At 35.7% G+C, this 16,826-nt stretch overlaps 1 protein-coding gene across 2 annotated transcripts in view; it reads left to right on the forward strand.

The window, feature by feature from the left end:
- The window catches only part of LOC121465269 (ephrin type-A receptor 6), a 919,159-nt gene that overhangs the window by 398,100 nt on the left and 504,233 nt on the right, over positions 1-16,826 (forward strand). The window lies entirely within an intron of this gene.

The following is a 16,826-nucleotide window of genomic DNA, read 5'->3' on the forward strand; positions in this document are numbered from 1 at the left end:
AGGATCGTGGCCTAACCGGCAAGGTTTCAGTGTGCCTGTCTCTGGTAGCAGGTCCATGGGTTCTTCTTGATTCCTCCTCCTTTCTCCCAGCATTCAGTTTAGTTTTTGCCATCTAGCACTATTCTACCCTATCACGGGATCAAGACAATTTCTTTATTAACCAATGGTATTCATAGCATACAGAGGGGAATCCCACATCATTTGAGGATACCAGCGCACACATGGTACACAAAAGCTTATGGAGATACATACACGCACATAAATTAGAAATATACAAATTATTAGTTTAATGGTATATGTAAGAAGGTATATTAAACAAATGATAAGTAGTACCAATACATATATTGTACAGAGCTACCATTAAGTAATCCTCACAAGACATGTCTATTTAAGAATATTAAGAAAACATTGTTTTTTAATCACTAATATTTGTATTATGTTTAAAGACTATTAGAAAGAGCACAGAGATAATCAATGAACTAAAATACTGCCATACAGGTTCTTAGTAAAATCGCACAACCACCTTTATGTGTGAGAAAGTATTCCCTTGTCACAATTTGAAGTGACACCTTCTTGTCACACCATTTTCTGTGTAACTAAAGTTCTCTGACGGACAAGTTCTCAAAAATCAACTGTGTGAAATGGCAAATGTCCAGGGAATGGACAACTGTAAAATAATATAAGCTGTGGGTCTTTTGTTTATTCTTGTGTTTAATTCAAGGGATTAACACTAATGCTGAATGTTCATAGATATTAGTGTCTCAGAACCAAATTTTAAGACTCACTGCTTTCTAACAAGTTTAAATAAAATATTCAATCATGCTGCTTGCAGTATCTTTGAGAATGTTTTCTCAGGACTTGAAGGGTCTTTCTCACACTTGTTTAACAACACATGATAATTGTGTCCCTAAAAAGCATAGTGAAATAGTTTGCCTTAATCATTATAAGTACATATCATTAAATTATACTAAAAATGGAAAGTGACTATAAATTGACTCAGTGTATTTTTGGGAGAGTGCTCCAAGTGTACTATACTGAGAGATCACTTAAAAACCTTAACGTGTTGTGCCAAGAATTTCACAAACATCCAATTAGCACTATTTAAGTTCTGCTAAAGAGAAGTTCATGGCACACTGAAAACTAGAGTATAAAAGTGGGCCTTCCCAAAAATAACATGTACGTTCTCTGAGGAATGTTTAGAAAGATCAGGACTAGGCAAAATTATTGTGAGGCTGGGGTGGAAAAAGTATAGCTAAAAAGAATTAAGCAAGAAATCATGCAGGAATCAAGGAACTGACATAATAACATTTCACAGAAGTACAAGATCATGGAAGAAACTGAGTATTGTAGATTATTATTTGAAGATGTGTTACATTTGTTTATTCTTTGGAATAATTATTTAATGATGCAAGTATGTGTTGCATTTTTTATGTTACATTTGTTTAACTCTGTGAAGCTGCGATACTTTGCCTGTCTAAAACACCTGATGGTCTAATAAAGAGTTGAATGGCCATAGCAAGACAGGAGAAAGAATAGGTGGGGCTGTCAGGCAGAAAGAAAAAATAGGAAGAAAAATCTGGGAGAGAAAGAAAAAGCAGCAAAGAAATCAAGGAGTGAAAAAAGAAGGGACCCGTCACCTAGCCACCCAGCCAGCCACAGAGTAAGGGTGAAAGTAAAATATACAGAAGTAAAGAAGTGGAAAGCCCAGAGGCAAAAGATAAATGGGGATAATTTTTTTCTTTTTTTTTCTTTTTTTCTTTCCTTCTTCTTCTTCTTCTTCTTCTTCTTCTTCTTCTTCTTCTTCTTCTTCTTCTTCTTCTTTTGCTGTTTAGATGGTGATAATTTAAGTTAAAAAAGCTGGCTAGACATAAGCCAAATTAAGGTTGGTCCTTTATGAGAAGGAAAAAGATGCTATGTGTGATTTATTTGGGAGCTGAGTATCAGCCCCCACAAAGAGTAAAGAGGAAAAAGCCAAAAGAGTAAAATAAACACCAACAACTAAATTTTAGCATACTAACGTGAGGCTCGAATATTCATCTAGAACCTGAGACAGTTGAAAAAAGATATGGCTCTGTTAAGAAAGCCTTTTGTACAGCCCAGCATTTAAACAGGGTATTTCGAACAAAATAGAAACAAACAACAAAAAATTAACTAAAAACTGCTCACCATAATGCAGAATACTGGTGTTCCATAGCTGGGGAGCTGAATATGATTCCAAGTCAAACATCCAAAACCAGGCTGTGAACTTTAGGCTTGAATATAATTCCAAGTCAAAACAAAAAAAAACAAAACAAAACCTCTCACCAGGTTGTGAACTTTAGACTTAGGTCTCAGGAACCTAGAAGTAGGCAGAGAAAACCAGGAGAGCCACATGGAACCTTATCAGTTATGGTTAATCTAAAATTTGGAAACATAGTGAGAGTGTTTCTAAGACATTTGAAAAAGTTAATTAAAAAGGCACTTATGAAAAAAATATTTCTGTAACACTAAGATCACAGTATGAGTAGAAAAGTAATGCAGCTTATGAGGTTGTACTTTGTGTATGAGTATGGAAATGAAATATAAGCCAAAAGTATAGAGATATTTGAACTCTAAAACTATGTAAAACTTTACATTAGACACAAAAACAAATTTCTCATGTTTAAGAAATATTAGGAAAGCCACTTAAACGATTACTCTTACGTATAATTAAGCTTTTTATTTTTTATTTATTTTTTGGTTTTTGATATCAGGTTTCTCTGTAGCTTTGGAGACTGTCCTGGAACTAGCTTTTGTAGACCAGACTGGCCTTGAACTCACAGAAATCCACCTGCCTTTGCCTCCTGAGTGCTGGGATTACAGGCATGTGCCACCACTGCCCAGCTATAATTAAACATTTTTTAAAAAATGTTTTTCTAAGCCACTTGGTGGTGGTATGTGCCTTTAAGCATAGCATACAGAAGGCAGAGGCAGGCGAATATCTAAGTTTGAGACCAGCCTGGCCTACAGAGAGAGTACTAGAACAGGCAAGGCTACAAAGAAAAACCCTGTCTCAAAAAGCTTAATAAACCAAAATGTCTTTTTGAATCTGTTACAAATTAACTCCGAAAAAGAAAACTGCTCTTGATTATTCTGATTTTAGATGAATAAATAATACTATATAATTATGACTTAATTTTAAAACTAAGTATCTTTGCAATATATCTTTTTAGTTTTTTGTTGTTGTTGTTTTGTTTTGTTTGTTTGAGACAGGATTTTATTTTGTAGTCATAGCTGTCCTGGAACTCATTCCGTAGACCAGGCAACCCTTGAATTCAGTGATCCATCTTCCTCTGCCTCTTGAGTGCTTGAATTAAAGGCACTTGCCACCACTTCCAGCACTTTTATAGTTTTTTGAATAATTATTATTTTAAACATTTTCCTAAAAATGTATTTTGAGCATATTCTCCAACATTCCCAACTACTCCCATATCCTTCCCTTTCTCTTTACCTATCAAGCTGCTTGTTCTTTCCCCTTCTCAAAAGCAAAAAACAAAACTGAAACCTCCATGGTCCATGGAATCTGTTTTGTGTTGGTCAACTACTCCTAATGGTGCAGCCTGGCACGGAGTGTGGTGGAGTGTGGTTGATATACCCAGTACTACTGGATGAAAATGATTTTCCACCTCCCAGCAGCTATCCTCTGATTCTATATCCACTCCAGTGCTGAAATTGAAGGTGTTGTGACTCTCTAGGACTGGGATTAAAGGTATGAGCCACGACCACCTAGATATTTTTCTACATTGATCTTGTGTAGCCCAGGGTGGCCTTGAACTCACAGAGATCCTTCTGCCTGTCTTCCAAATCTTGGAATGAAAGTTGAATGCCACCACTGACTGACCTCTAGTGGTTTACTTTTGCCTTTCTAATATTCAGGCAAGCTTTATTTATTAAAACATAAATAACATATCATCATGTTTATGGATTTATAAAAAATATAGTCTCCAGGTATAATTGGAGGCTGCTCATTCATTTCCCAACCACCCAGACTCAAAAATAATCACGCAGAAACTGTATTAATTAAAACACTGCTTGATCCATCACTTAAGCATATTGATATTGATAGTTAGCTTTTCTATCTTAAATTAACCTATTTCTATTATTTAACTAACATGACTACAAGTTTGACTATTATAAATGACTATTAACCTGTATTTCTTAATTATACATTACATTTTAAGCTGCACAAACAATACTTTAAGCAAGAGCAGAAATACATATATAACAAAAGTGACATTAATTTTGTATCAATAAACCAAGATCCATACCACTGCAAAGTATTCATCTCTATAGCATATTGCCCTTTAAATGAAAAAAAAATATTTAGAAATAATATTTGGAAATTAGGGCATAGTTCTCTCCAAACTGCTTCCTGCTTTTTGTTGGGTGAAGTAATTTGGGGAGTTTACATGGAGACTTTTCGGGTGGTCTCAGTCCATCAAACCACACTAGTGTGGAAGGAATTCACAGGTTCTTATCTTCTGAGGAAACAAAAGTGAACCTCTTTTCCAAAGCAACATATCCTTAGATCCCAATTTTGAAGTCAAGATACATTTAAAGTGTGTACTTTGGTTTAGCTTAACAGCTCATACAATGAAATGTCTCTCTATACTTAACTCATTCAAAGTCAAAATTTCAAAGAAAACACAATAATATACATAATCCAGACTCTCTATGTATTTTCCATCTTTATGCTGGTTATTTTTCTTTACATACTTAATCTATGATTGTCTGTACTCTGTATCTTTAAAGATTTTATTTTTACTTGAACAGAAAGGGGGGATGATGTGGAAAGTCCTTCTGTATATGTGTTGCTTTTATTGGTTAATGAATAAAGAATCTGCATTGACCTGTGATAGGGCAGAGTAGAAGTAGGCAGAAAACCTAAACTGAATGCTGGGAGAAAGAAGGTGGAGTCAGTGAGATGCCATGTATCCAGATGAGACAGACAGATCCAGGAAATTTACCAGTAAACCACAAACCTTATAGTAATAATAGAAATGGGTTAATTTGAGATATAAGAGCTAGTTTAACAATACGCTTAAGTGATTGCCCAATCAGTGTTTTAATTAATACAGTTCTGTGTAATTATTTTGAGTGTGAGCAGCCAGGAACAAATAAGTAACCTCTAACTACATCCTGTTTCTTAGCTTTACTAACAGTTCTTAGATAGGGCTTCAGTCTTGTGGATTGAGTCATATATTACTCAATTAACTTTGCCAATCAGTGGGAGGTATATTTGCAATTGCTTTTATTTTTATACTTTACTTAAATGCACCAGAAACATTTTTCATTTTGGAAGCAAAACAAAAAAGCAACACCAAGAAATCATTTTATTTTAATTTTCAGTTTGTGGTGAAAATAAATAAATAAAAACATAAAACGTGTAGTTCAAAACAAAGTAATTTTTCAGGTAGAAGTAAAGCATTTATCATTAATAGTCAAACAAAAAATTGTGTTTATAGAAATCCTGACATATCCAAACCATATTTACGGTGAAAGATATGCCTCTGAAAATTAATTATACTGTTGGTGCTAAAAGTTGAAGCAAGTTTTCAAATTCTTTAACTTCATATATATATTCTCTATACACCTGGGTGACTATTAAGTATATTCCTCCTCAGACTCAGCTTTTCATTCTGAATTTCCTATCTTTGCTCTGGCAGCTGTAACTAATTGCACTGAAACAGAAACAGATTTAAATCTACAAAATGTATTTAAAAACCTTGTGTGTCTCTTTTTATTTACAGTTCACTGGTGTTCAGGAATACAACCTGCTTAAAATATCAACGATAGTGCCTTGTTGAAAAATGTAATGAGGCATGCATGACACATCATTCCTCTTTATGCTTGCACTTTAATGTTCTTTATCTTTGGAAATCTCTTTCCACCCCCATTGTTTAAAACAAATGTTGACAACAACTTCTCTCTGAAACTGGTGCTATTCTATTTAATGTAAAACAAAAATGAAAGCTTTAAATATTTACTAACAATATACTGGCTACCAGACAATAATAGAAAGTGTTGTTTTTAAAAACAAAACAAAACAACAATAACAACAACAAAAGCAATAACTTTGATTTGACCCAGCCGTGATGTTGGCAATTTATGCTGTATTTTTCATGTTCTTACAACCTGATCAAATAACAGAGTCTATAGCTATAGACATCTTGTATTAAAGTGTGATATTTTCTGTCTCCTCAGGAAAAGTATTGCTCTCTGGAAAAGTGCACTGAATATTTTATTTATTGAAGATAATTGAAATGTCAGTATAGTTAGTCATTACTAAATAACTTTAGAAATCTAGCAAATATTAAATTATGTTAGAATCTGTAATTGTAAAGTTTATTTTTACTCCTGAAAAATATCAACTTATTTCCAAACCTAATGTATTTTAGTGTCAAGCATCTTTTCGGTAATTGATGTAAATAACACTTTGGATTTAAGAAATTTATTTTTTGAGAAATTGTCAGAGAATGGGCACCCAGTCATCCAGTACAAAAAAGTGAGAAACTCCTTCTGAACACATATGGACACACTGATATATGCTACAGCTTCACTGAAACAGGTGTGTCCATTTTATCTTTTAAGTCATATTTTATTTTTAAAAATTTCACACATATACAAAATGTATATTATTTTATCTACAACATACTATGTCCTTTCTACCTCCCCCAGAACACAACAACCTGTTTCCCTTCAACTGTACTCTCTATTTTATATTATTATTATTATTATTATTATTATTATTATTATTTTATATCCTTGAGTCCACTCGGCACTGGCCATGTGCATATGGTTGTAGAGCTATCCCTGGGCTGCAGTAAACCTACTAGCAACCACATTCTCCAGGAAAAGAAATTCTTTTTCTCTAGCTATTGGCTCAATAGTGATCAGGAGTTAGATCACAGGTCTTGTTAATTTTTTAATACATTTTATCATCTTTCTATTTTTATCAAAATTTATCTTTTCTCATTTTACATTGCTATCCCCATCCCCACTCCCTCCCTCCTCATGCCTCACCCTGCTCCTCTCACCCATGGGGAGTCAACAAAGTCTGACACTTCATTTTGAGGCAAGACTAAGGCCCTCCTACCTATATCATGGCTGACCAACGTATCACTGTGAAGGGTATTCCAAGATGCCAGTTCAAGCTCTAGAGATAAATCCTGGTCCCACTGCCAGTGGTGCCACAGATTCTCAAACCTTACTTACAACTGTCCCCCACATTCAGTGGGCCTAGTATGGTCCTAAGCAGGTTTCCCCTTTATCAGTACAAAGTAAGTGTGCTCTCATTAGCTCATGTCAGCTGTTTCTGTGGGTATCACCATCATGGTCTTGACACCCTTCTCATTTTATCACTTCCCCCCATTTTGGACTGGTCTGCAGTAGCTCAACCCAGTGCTTTGCTGTAGATCTTTGTATCTGCTTCTATCAGTTGCTAGTTGACAATTAAGAAGGTCATTAATCTGATTACAGGGGAAGACTAGTTCAGGAGTCCTTTCCACTGTTGCTTAATCTAACCTGGAGTCATCCTTGTGGATTCCTGAGAATTTTCCTAGTGCCATGTTTCTCACTAGCCCTTTGATGACTCCCTCAGTCAAGATAAGATATCTTTCCTTGCTCTCTCTCTCTGTCCTTCCTCCTTCTTGAGCATGCAGATTCCTTATGTTTTCTCCTCCCCCTCCCCAGTATTTTGAGAAGATCTTATCTGTTTCTCATCATCTCATATGAATACAAATACAATGTGGTATTATACATAGAATAAACTACCCTACAACTATCTGTTACAAGCCTCTATAGATTATATTAGTAAAAATTAGGGATGAAATTAGTTAGTCTTTCATTCATATCTTTAATCAATTGCAAAATATTTATTTAATAGTTATTTCTGCCAGAATCTCTTTTGTGCTCGAACACTGTACAATACAAGAGACAAGTTAAGTTTAAAGTATCTTTGTTGTCATTGTCACTATTCAAAACATAATCCCTGGGAAGGGAAACTGTGTAGAGTAAGACATTTAGATAAAATGGTTATACAGCGTAGCCAAAAGGTCTCTCTTGAAACATAAAACTTGAGTAGCTCATGAATCTACAAGAAAAGCATGTGGATACATAAAAGACTATGGCAGAAAGTGGTCACTTAAAGGGCAAAGTTTTAAATTCAAACACAGTGTCTAGAAAATAACAAGAAAATACTATTGCATGTGTTTTCCTTGGCAAATGCTTAATTTCATCTGCATTAAGACCTCTGGTGCTATACGTACAGACTTTAAAACAAAAGGCTCCTATCAACAGCAAACTAGCATTAATTATAGGAATGCTTTGTGTTTTGGGAAAACAATGTGCTTATTCTTCAGTTGATTTCAAGCTACTGCCTTTTAGGGTCATTAACTGTTTCCTTTTTTTGGATATTTTGTATTTTTGAAAAAAAAGAGCCCTGGTAGAAGGGAAAACTAAACTGAAAATAAGTGACCGAGATTGTAGCCTGCATTTCCTCTACCTGGCACATGATATGAAGCATGGCTACAGGCTAAGCAATGGGCAGCAGTGCCAATGCGACTCTTTGCTCGAAGAATGACGGTCACCTTGATTTTATGACTAAAGTATACACAAAAATTGACTGATTTGGAAAACCAATTTAGCTCTGATTATTTTTAAGCACTATATTTTAGCTGCTTAATATTTTCTGAAAATATTCATTTAAGGTAAATATTCATATAAATTGGAAGCACATTAATTTATCCAAAACACAAAGTTTATCAATGTGTATGTAATACCCTTATCATTGTTAATATGTTATATTCACTTATTTATCATAAATCATTCAATTAAATCATTTAAAAACCAATTACCATTATTTTAATCCACCTAAAATTCCAAAGCATATTTAGTTCAAGGAGTGTTTTCTTGCCAAATTTTCCTCAGCATTTTGTATTTGATTTTAATTCTGAAACAAGCAGTACCAGTTCTATAACCTTGTACTGCACATTAAAAAAAGAAAATAGGGTGCCCTTCTAAATAAAGCCGATACAGGGACCATGAAAGGTACTATCCTTTAAAGCTCTTTGGCTCTGTGATTTTTCTCCCAGTGTATCATGGGGCTTCTGCTGTTAAGGAAAGGAACCCCTACATTAAATTTTGTGAAACCAGATTATGAGCATGAAGTTTACAATTCATCTTTATATGGCCCAATTTAGTTTTGTACAACTATAACATCTTTTAATTTATCTACAAGATCATTGTTTTTTTCTAATTGTCTTAAGCTCCCCATGTGTCCCAGGGAATCTGAACTGAGAAATATAAACCATACAAAGTTAAATGGAGGAAAGATAGATCTTCAATTCACCATGGGGGTACTCCCTCCAGAGATACCTACATAGGTTGAACAAAGGAATTCCAAGTTCAAATAGACTAAGGCTCATAACCCTAGTTTCCTTTTGAACTCATGATGACCTTTGCTACACTATGGTCTGTGAGAACTCTTTCCTAAAACTTCAGTTAACATGCTAAGGATTGAGTGAGTATAATAGTGACATTCTGTGGCTGTGAGAAAACCAAAGCAACACAATTGAAAGTATTTGATTAGATTTGAAGTTTCAGGGGGAGTATTAGAAACAATAATGGAAGAATAAAAACAACATAGCAGAAAACGAAAACAAAACAAACAAGAAAACAAAAAAAAAAAAACAGGGGAAAAAAAACCCTGAGAACTCACATCTTGATCTCAAAGTAGGATGAAGATAAAGAACACGGGATGTTAGGGGGATTTTGAAACTTAAGTTCACTCCTAGTCCATATCTTTTTTAATATGGCCACACCTCCTAATCCTTCCCTAACATCCACCATCTGGGAACTAATTTTCCACGTACCAAAGATTTATGTGAGCATCTCATTCATACCACTACTAAAATCTTGTTCCCACTAAGATAGAGTATCTACAGGGAGTGCTATCCTTGCCCCCCCTTTCTCCTTCCTTCCATTCCTCTCTCTCTCTCTCTCTCTCTCTCTCTCTCTCCTCTCCTCTTCTCTCTCTCTCTCTCTCTCTCTCTCTCTCTCTCTCTCTCTCCATACACATATACATGCACACACAAACACACACCTGGACTGGATGTTCCATGTTTAGCAGTTCTGAAACAGGAAAACCTCATGATATCTGAATCTCCCACTGCAAACGGGAACCAGATCAAGTGTGTGGTCTCTTCTTCAATATATTTGGAGAGCTAAAATTATTTATGGTGATGACCACAAGCTAGCATTAGGGATGGCAAAACAGCTTATCTGAGAGAAGTGTAGTATGACAAAGAACACAATCTAAATTTTTGATAGGTTAGCCAATGCTATACCTTTCCAGGACATCGGGACTTAAGCAACAATGCACAATCCATCATACTATTACACTTAACTTACAAAACATGGTGACAGAGATGAAAATCATTAAGACTTCCAAGATGACAAGTGTTGAGTCTTAAACCCTGCATGACCTTAGGGAGCCGTGCAACTGCCTAAATCACACATCCAAATAATGCCATTATAACAAGCTCACTGGCATTATTTGCATTTATTCTTTTGTATTTCATTCTTTAAAGAACACTCAACTTGTATAGTCCTCAAGTAATTATGCTGTAAATTATCTTCCAAAAATAGTTCACTTATAAGATGGGCAGTAGTAGTGTATGCCTTTAATCCCAGGACTCAGGAGGCAGAGACACGTCGTTCCCTGTGAGTTTGAGGCCAATCTGATCTACACAGCAAGTTCCAGGACAGATTCCAAAGCTACAGAGAAACCCTGTCTTGATAAACCAAAAAAGGAAAGAAAAGAAAAAAGGGGGAGTTTGGGAACCTCAGTAGAGTGCTTGCTTAGCAAGTTCAGGCCCTGTGTTTGTTCCTCATCTCAAAAAAAGAAAAAAAATAGTATACTTACTTATATGTGGATTTTTATGTGCTTTAGTAAATCAATTTGTTCTTTGACAGTTTTATATCTTTATAAAGCACACTGATTACTCTCAGCCTGCCATCTTTTTTCTGCCTCCCACTCTTCTCTACAGACATTTTTTTCTCCCTTCCACTCTTCTCTATAACCCTACCCATCTCTTTCTCATATTAATGTGGCCCACTGAGTCTAACAAGGCCCTATATGTCATCATGGTTTAAAGGGTATTCCTGGGACATGTGTGGGGTTCACCAGTGAGTTCTCAACATAAGCCAATGACTCCTCCTCTTTGAGAATCTATAAATAGACACAAGTTCCACAAGATGATGTAGGACTAGTGAGCCACTCTCTGATCTGTGATGCATTGGTGACAAGGAGTCAGAACTGAGAAATAAAACCATACAGAAATGAATGGAGGAAAGATAGGTCTTAAATTCACCTGGGGCTGATGTAGGATTCCCCTCTGTATGCTGTGAATACCATTGGTTAATAAAGAAATTGTCTTCGACCTGTGATTGGGTAGAGTAGAGCTAGGCATAAAAAACTAAACTGAATGCTGGGAGAAAAAAGATGGAGTCAGAGAGAAGCCATGTAGCCCCACCAGAGACAGGTGCTGGAACTTTAGCCTGTAAGCCACAGCCTTGTGGCAATACACAGATTAATAGAAATGGGTTAAATTAATATGTAAGAGTTAGTCAATAAGAAGCTAGATCTAATGAGCCAAGCAGTGATTTAATTAATAGTTTCTGTGTAGTTATTTCGGTTCTGAGTGGCCAGGTAAAACAAGTGGCCTTCTACAACATGGGGGTACTTGCACAAGGTGAATGAAGGAACTCTGAGGTCCAGTAGAATAAGACTGTCTCAAATGCTAGTTTTCTTTTAACTCAGAGTAAGTCTGTGAGAGCTCCTTGCTAGAAGCTGCAATAATTTGCAAAGGACTAAGTAGGTATAATAGTGACTATCTATGGCTGTGAAAAAACATTTTGACCAAAGCAGCACAAAACAAAGTATTTGATTATATTCAAGATTTCAGGGGGCAGGATTAGAAGCAATAATGGCAGAACATAGACTGTTGGCATACAAAAGAGTTCCACAATAGCCAAGAATGGAGAATAACAAAGGTTTATTTTTTGGGTGATAAACTCACAGAAAGAGTAGTGATCCACAGTCCTCTGCTTGTGCTGGGAACTGGAACCAAATCCAGCAGCCAAGAAGCCTATGTTGTCAGAGTTTTGGTCCTACCCAGTTCCTGCCCAGTTCCTGCAAACAATATGTCCCAAAGAAATCACACAGAGTTATACATTAGTTATAAACTATTTGGCCCATTAGCTCAGGCTTCTTATTAACATCTATAACATATATTAGGCCATTATTCTAGTATATGTTAACCACGTGAGTTGGTACTTTTTCAGCGAGGCAATCACATCTTGCTTTTTCTGCAGCTGGGTAAATGACTTCAGAGGAATGGACTTCCTTCTCTCCAGCATTCTCCTGTCCCATTCACATTGACTGGCCTCTATCTGGCTGTCCCACCTATAATTCCTGCTTGGCTACTGGCCAATCAGCATTTATTTAAAATATAATTGATAGGATACAGACCAAAGTCCCACAGCATTTCTCCCTTTTTAAAAAGAACAAGAACTCTGAATCTAATATTCTTTGTTTAGCTTTTCTCCCCACATTAGCCGTAACAACTTATAACCAACATTCTAAACAAACAAAAATATCCATAGTGCATTTTTTGGGAATATGTGCATAGTTTTCCAGGATACTTCCTGCTGGTGGGGGGCACTGATAATCTTATGGGGACCTAAAGAAAATTTAGAATTATGATCAAGTGCTGACTGGAGTATCCTGTGAGTCTTGATTATCTCAGGCAGCAGTTTTGAATCTGTTCTGGATGTAGAACTCGGACATCTGGGCCATCTGCTCATATTGGAGATTTCTCAGAGGGTCTTCCTTGATCAAACCTTATTTTTCTTAACTCAGAATGAATTCATAGCCTTTCATTTTCTGTGGAAACAAAAGCAAAAACTCTTCTCCAAAGTAACATATCTTTTGACTTCAATTTTGAAGTCAAGGCATTTTCAAAATACCTATCTTATATTAGTTCAGCAGCATTTATAAACAAATATCTTTTAGCAGTTGTTGCTCCCCCATCAGCATTCAAAAAATTCAAAGAGAACATAATAACATATAGTTTCAAGACTCTCTGTAAATTTTTCATCTTTATATGGCTTTATTTTAACCTCTATTTCTTTTATTTTTAATTTTTGGCTTTTTGAGGCAGGTTCTCTGTGTATCTTTGGCTGTCCTTGAACTCACAGAGATCTTCCTGTTTATGCCCCCCAAGTGCTAGGATTAAAGGTGTAAGCCACCACACCTTGAACTCACAGATATCTGTCTGTCTCTGCCTCCCAAGCATTGGGATTAAAGGCATGTGCCACCATGCCTTGAACTCGCCTGCCTCTGTCTCTCAAGTGTTGGAATTAAAGGTGTGTACAACCACACCCAACTACTCTCTTTTTTTTTATTTTAAGGACATTTTCTTTACTCTCCCAAGCTTGCATATATTTTTAACACACTATAAAATATTTAGAGGTTTTCTTTGTCTTTGAATCTATCTTTACTTTATAGCTCTCTTTTTCTGACTGTGTGAATCTTTAATTTCCTAAGCAATATGGAGAGGAGTTAAGCCATGGCTTTGACAGCTGGATCCTGCCCATTCCTTAGATTTCTGAGATTACAGCTTCATGGTGGAGGTACCAGCCAGAGCGATGTTTATTTCCACAACTCTATGGTGTTTCAAGGTTCCTGCCACCACCAAAAAGTATGCAGTCAGCTAATCATAAACACCATTTAAGTGTTTGGTGGTGGGGCCGCTTAAAAGAGCTGCAAGGTTTTGCAGCTAAAGCTGAGTCAGGAAGCCTCTCTAAAATGAGAGTGCTTGCTTGCTTCTCACAAGCAAAGCACGCCTGAGAAAATGCTGCTATCAATAAGCCATACTTAACTTTATTCCTTTCTGTCTAGAATTACTTCCCAAGCTTTGTCAGGCTTTATGTGGATGCAATTGTCTATACATTGCACACCAATTTTTGTTGGAGTTTCTGTACTGCCTGTTTCCTGCAGTTCTTAGGTCCCAAAGAAATCACACAGAGTTCTACATTAGTTTTAAACTGATTGGCCCAATAGCTCAGCCTTCTTACTAACTCTTATAACAAGTACTAGCCCATTATTCTAGTATATATTAACCACATGATTTGGTACTTTTTTCGGCAAGGTAGTCACATCTTGCTTTTTCTGAGACTGGGAAAAGGACTGCAGAGGAATGGGCTTCCTTCTTCCCAGATTTCTCCTGTTCCCATTAACTGGTCTCTATTTCCTGTCTGGTTGTCCCACCTATGCTTCCTGCCTGACTACTAGACAATCAGTGTTTATTTAAAATATAATTTACAGGATACAGACCACTGTCCCAGAGCAGGCCTATACATGTTTTTCATCTGCATTTATAGTACAGGAGACCATTTCCAAAGTGGGCTGATATCTTAGAGGCTATTGACTGAAGGAGTTCCCATAGCACCCCCCATTTTATCTAAATAAGAGAGTTCTAGACTAATAAAACAATATATACAGTAAGAACATATATCAAGTATTTTCTAGGGAAAAGAAGGGGGCAAAAACATACATAAACATTAGAATTACAACCAGCATAGACAACATCAAACAAGAAACATATTATAAAAGTTTCAATAGTTATCCTATCCTGTAAACTGAGACTGTTCTTTTGTTTCTTGACCATTTTGACACAGATACTATTTGGCCTATTAGTTCTTATTAACTATCTCTTATATCTTAAATTAATGCTTTTCTATTAATCTGTGTATCGCCAGGTTTCAGTATGTCCTTCTTTGGCAGCTACATGGCATCTCTTTAACTCTGCCTACTCTCTTTCTATAGCTCTATTCAGATTTCCCACCTGGTTTTACTCTTCTAAGACATTGGCTGAAACAATGTTATTCATTAATTAAAGCAACAGATATACAAAAAACTTCCTACATAATTTCCCCTTTTCTATCCAATTAAATAGGAAGGTTTTAACTTTAGCATAGTAAAATTACATAAAACGAAATTAAGTATCAAGCAAGAATTACAATTACAATATTTGTATTTAATAATCATGATTAATTATAATTATCATAATAAAGGAAAACTATAACTATCTAGTCTTTAAATCTTCAAAGATCTCAGAAGGATATAACATTACCTAAGTAAAAAGGAAGTGCATTATAAGCAACTTCCAAAACTTTAGAATTGGCAGAGACTCTTCTCTGCTTGGGCACTCACTCAAAGTTCTACTGTAACATTGGGGCAACCATCTTCAGCCTACAGGCCCATAGATACTGGCAGAATGTTCCATGAAGCAGAAAATTTCTAAGACTGTTGTGCCTATTTTGGCAGTTTGTCAGTCACTTTCTTTTGTGTCCTGTAAAATGTCTGAAAGACCCTTTCATGAAACAGGAACCCTGATATTTGTCTCACCTTCTTTAGGCAAGTTCAGTAGTCACTTTTCTGTGGGTACTACATTTCCAGTTGATACAGTATATCATCAAGCATACAGGCAAGAGAAGTTCCGTGCCCAAATGGCTAGCAAACTCCATAAGGAGCCTCTTTGATGCCCATCATCCCCTTGAAGTAATTTGTACAGCCAGAAACAGATATTTCTCACTATTGAGAAAAGTCTAAGTTCTTAAACAATTTTATATGTCATATTTTGTAAGTCTCTGAAGTGTTGAAGATTATCTATCAAACTGACATATATTTCTATAATATCTAGAGAACCTAACATGACTACAAGTTTGACTATTATAAATGACTACTCATTAGTTTGCAATTTTAATTTTGCATTACATTTTTAAATGAGCTGTCTAAACATAATATCTTAAACAAGAATATATATACACATAACAAAATTGACCATAAGTTTTTATCAATAAACCAAGGTCCATACAATGCAAAGTATTCATCTTTGTATCATATAACTTTTCGTTTTTTTTTTCTTTAGAAACACATTGACTATGACCATTAACCATTTATAACCAACCTACTTTAAATGAAAACAAACATTTATAAATCATATTTGGGAATTTGAGCTTAATTCTTAAGACTATTTCATGCTGATTGTTAGGTGAAGTATTCTTACGGATTCACAGGAACCTTTGTGGGGTCTTGTTCCATCAAAGTACATTAGCCTGGAAGTATTCCACAGGTTCTCATCTTCTGTGGAAATAAAAGCAGAACCTCTTTTCCAAAGCAATATATCCTTAGACCCAAATTTTGAAGTCAAGATATCTTTATGTTGGTTTAGCTTAGCAACCCCCAGAATCAAATGTCTCTGTGCATTCAAAAAATTCAAAGGAAACACAGTAATATATATAATCCAGACTCTCTGTGTATATTCCATCTTTATGTGGCTTATTTTTCTTTACTGCTTTAATCTATGACTATCTGTTTGCATTTATGTTACTTTTACTGTTTCTTTAAAAACTTTGTTTTATGTTTTACATCATTAACTTCTTTTTATAACTGTCTATACTCTTTTTCTTTTCTCTCCCAAGCTTATGTATGTTTATCCAACACGATGACTCATAGAGAGGTCTTTTTCATCTGAATCTGTCTTTATTGTATATCTGTAATCATTTTCTAACCAGTAGCACTTCATTTTAAAATGCAAAGTGGTCATGGCTCGCACCAACCCCATGGACCTGCTTATTTGTTCTGCCCAGTCCAACATGGCAGAGTCATGTTCACAGTCTCTACAAGCTATGCACACAGCCCCAGCTCCAGGGACACAGCTGGTCTATCTCACCATTAAGCA

The sequence above is a fragment of the Microtus oregoni genome, unplaced genomic scaffold, assembly GCF_018167655.1.
Source record: "Microtus oregoni isolate MIOR12 unplaced genomic scaffold, Mior012 000030F_ref0000283, whole genome shotgun sequence".
Lineage (NCBI taxonomy): Eukaryota > Metazoa > Chordata > Mammalia > Rodentia > Cricetidae > Microtus > Microtus oregoni.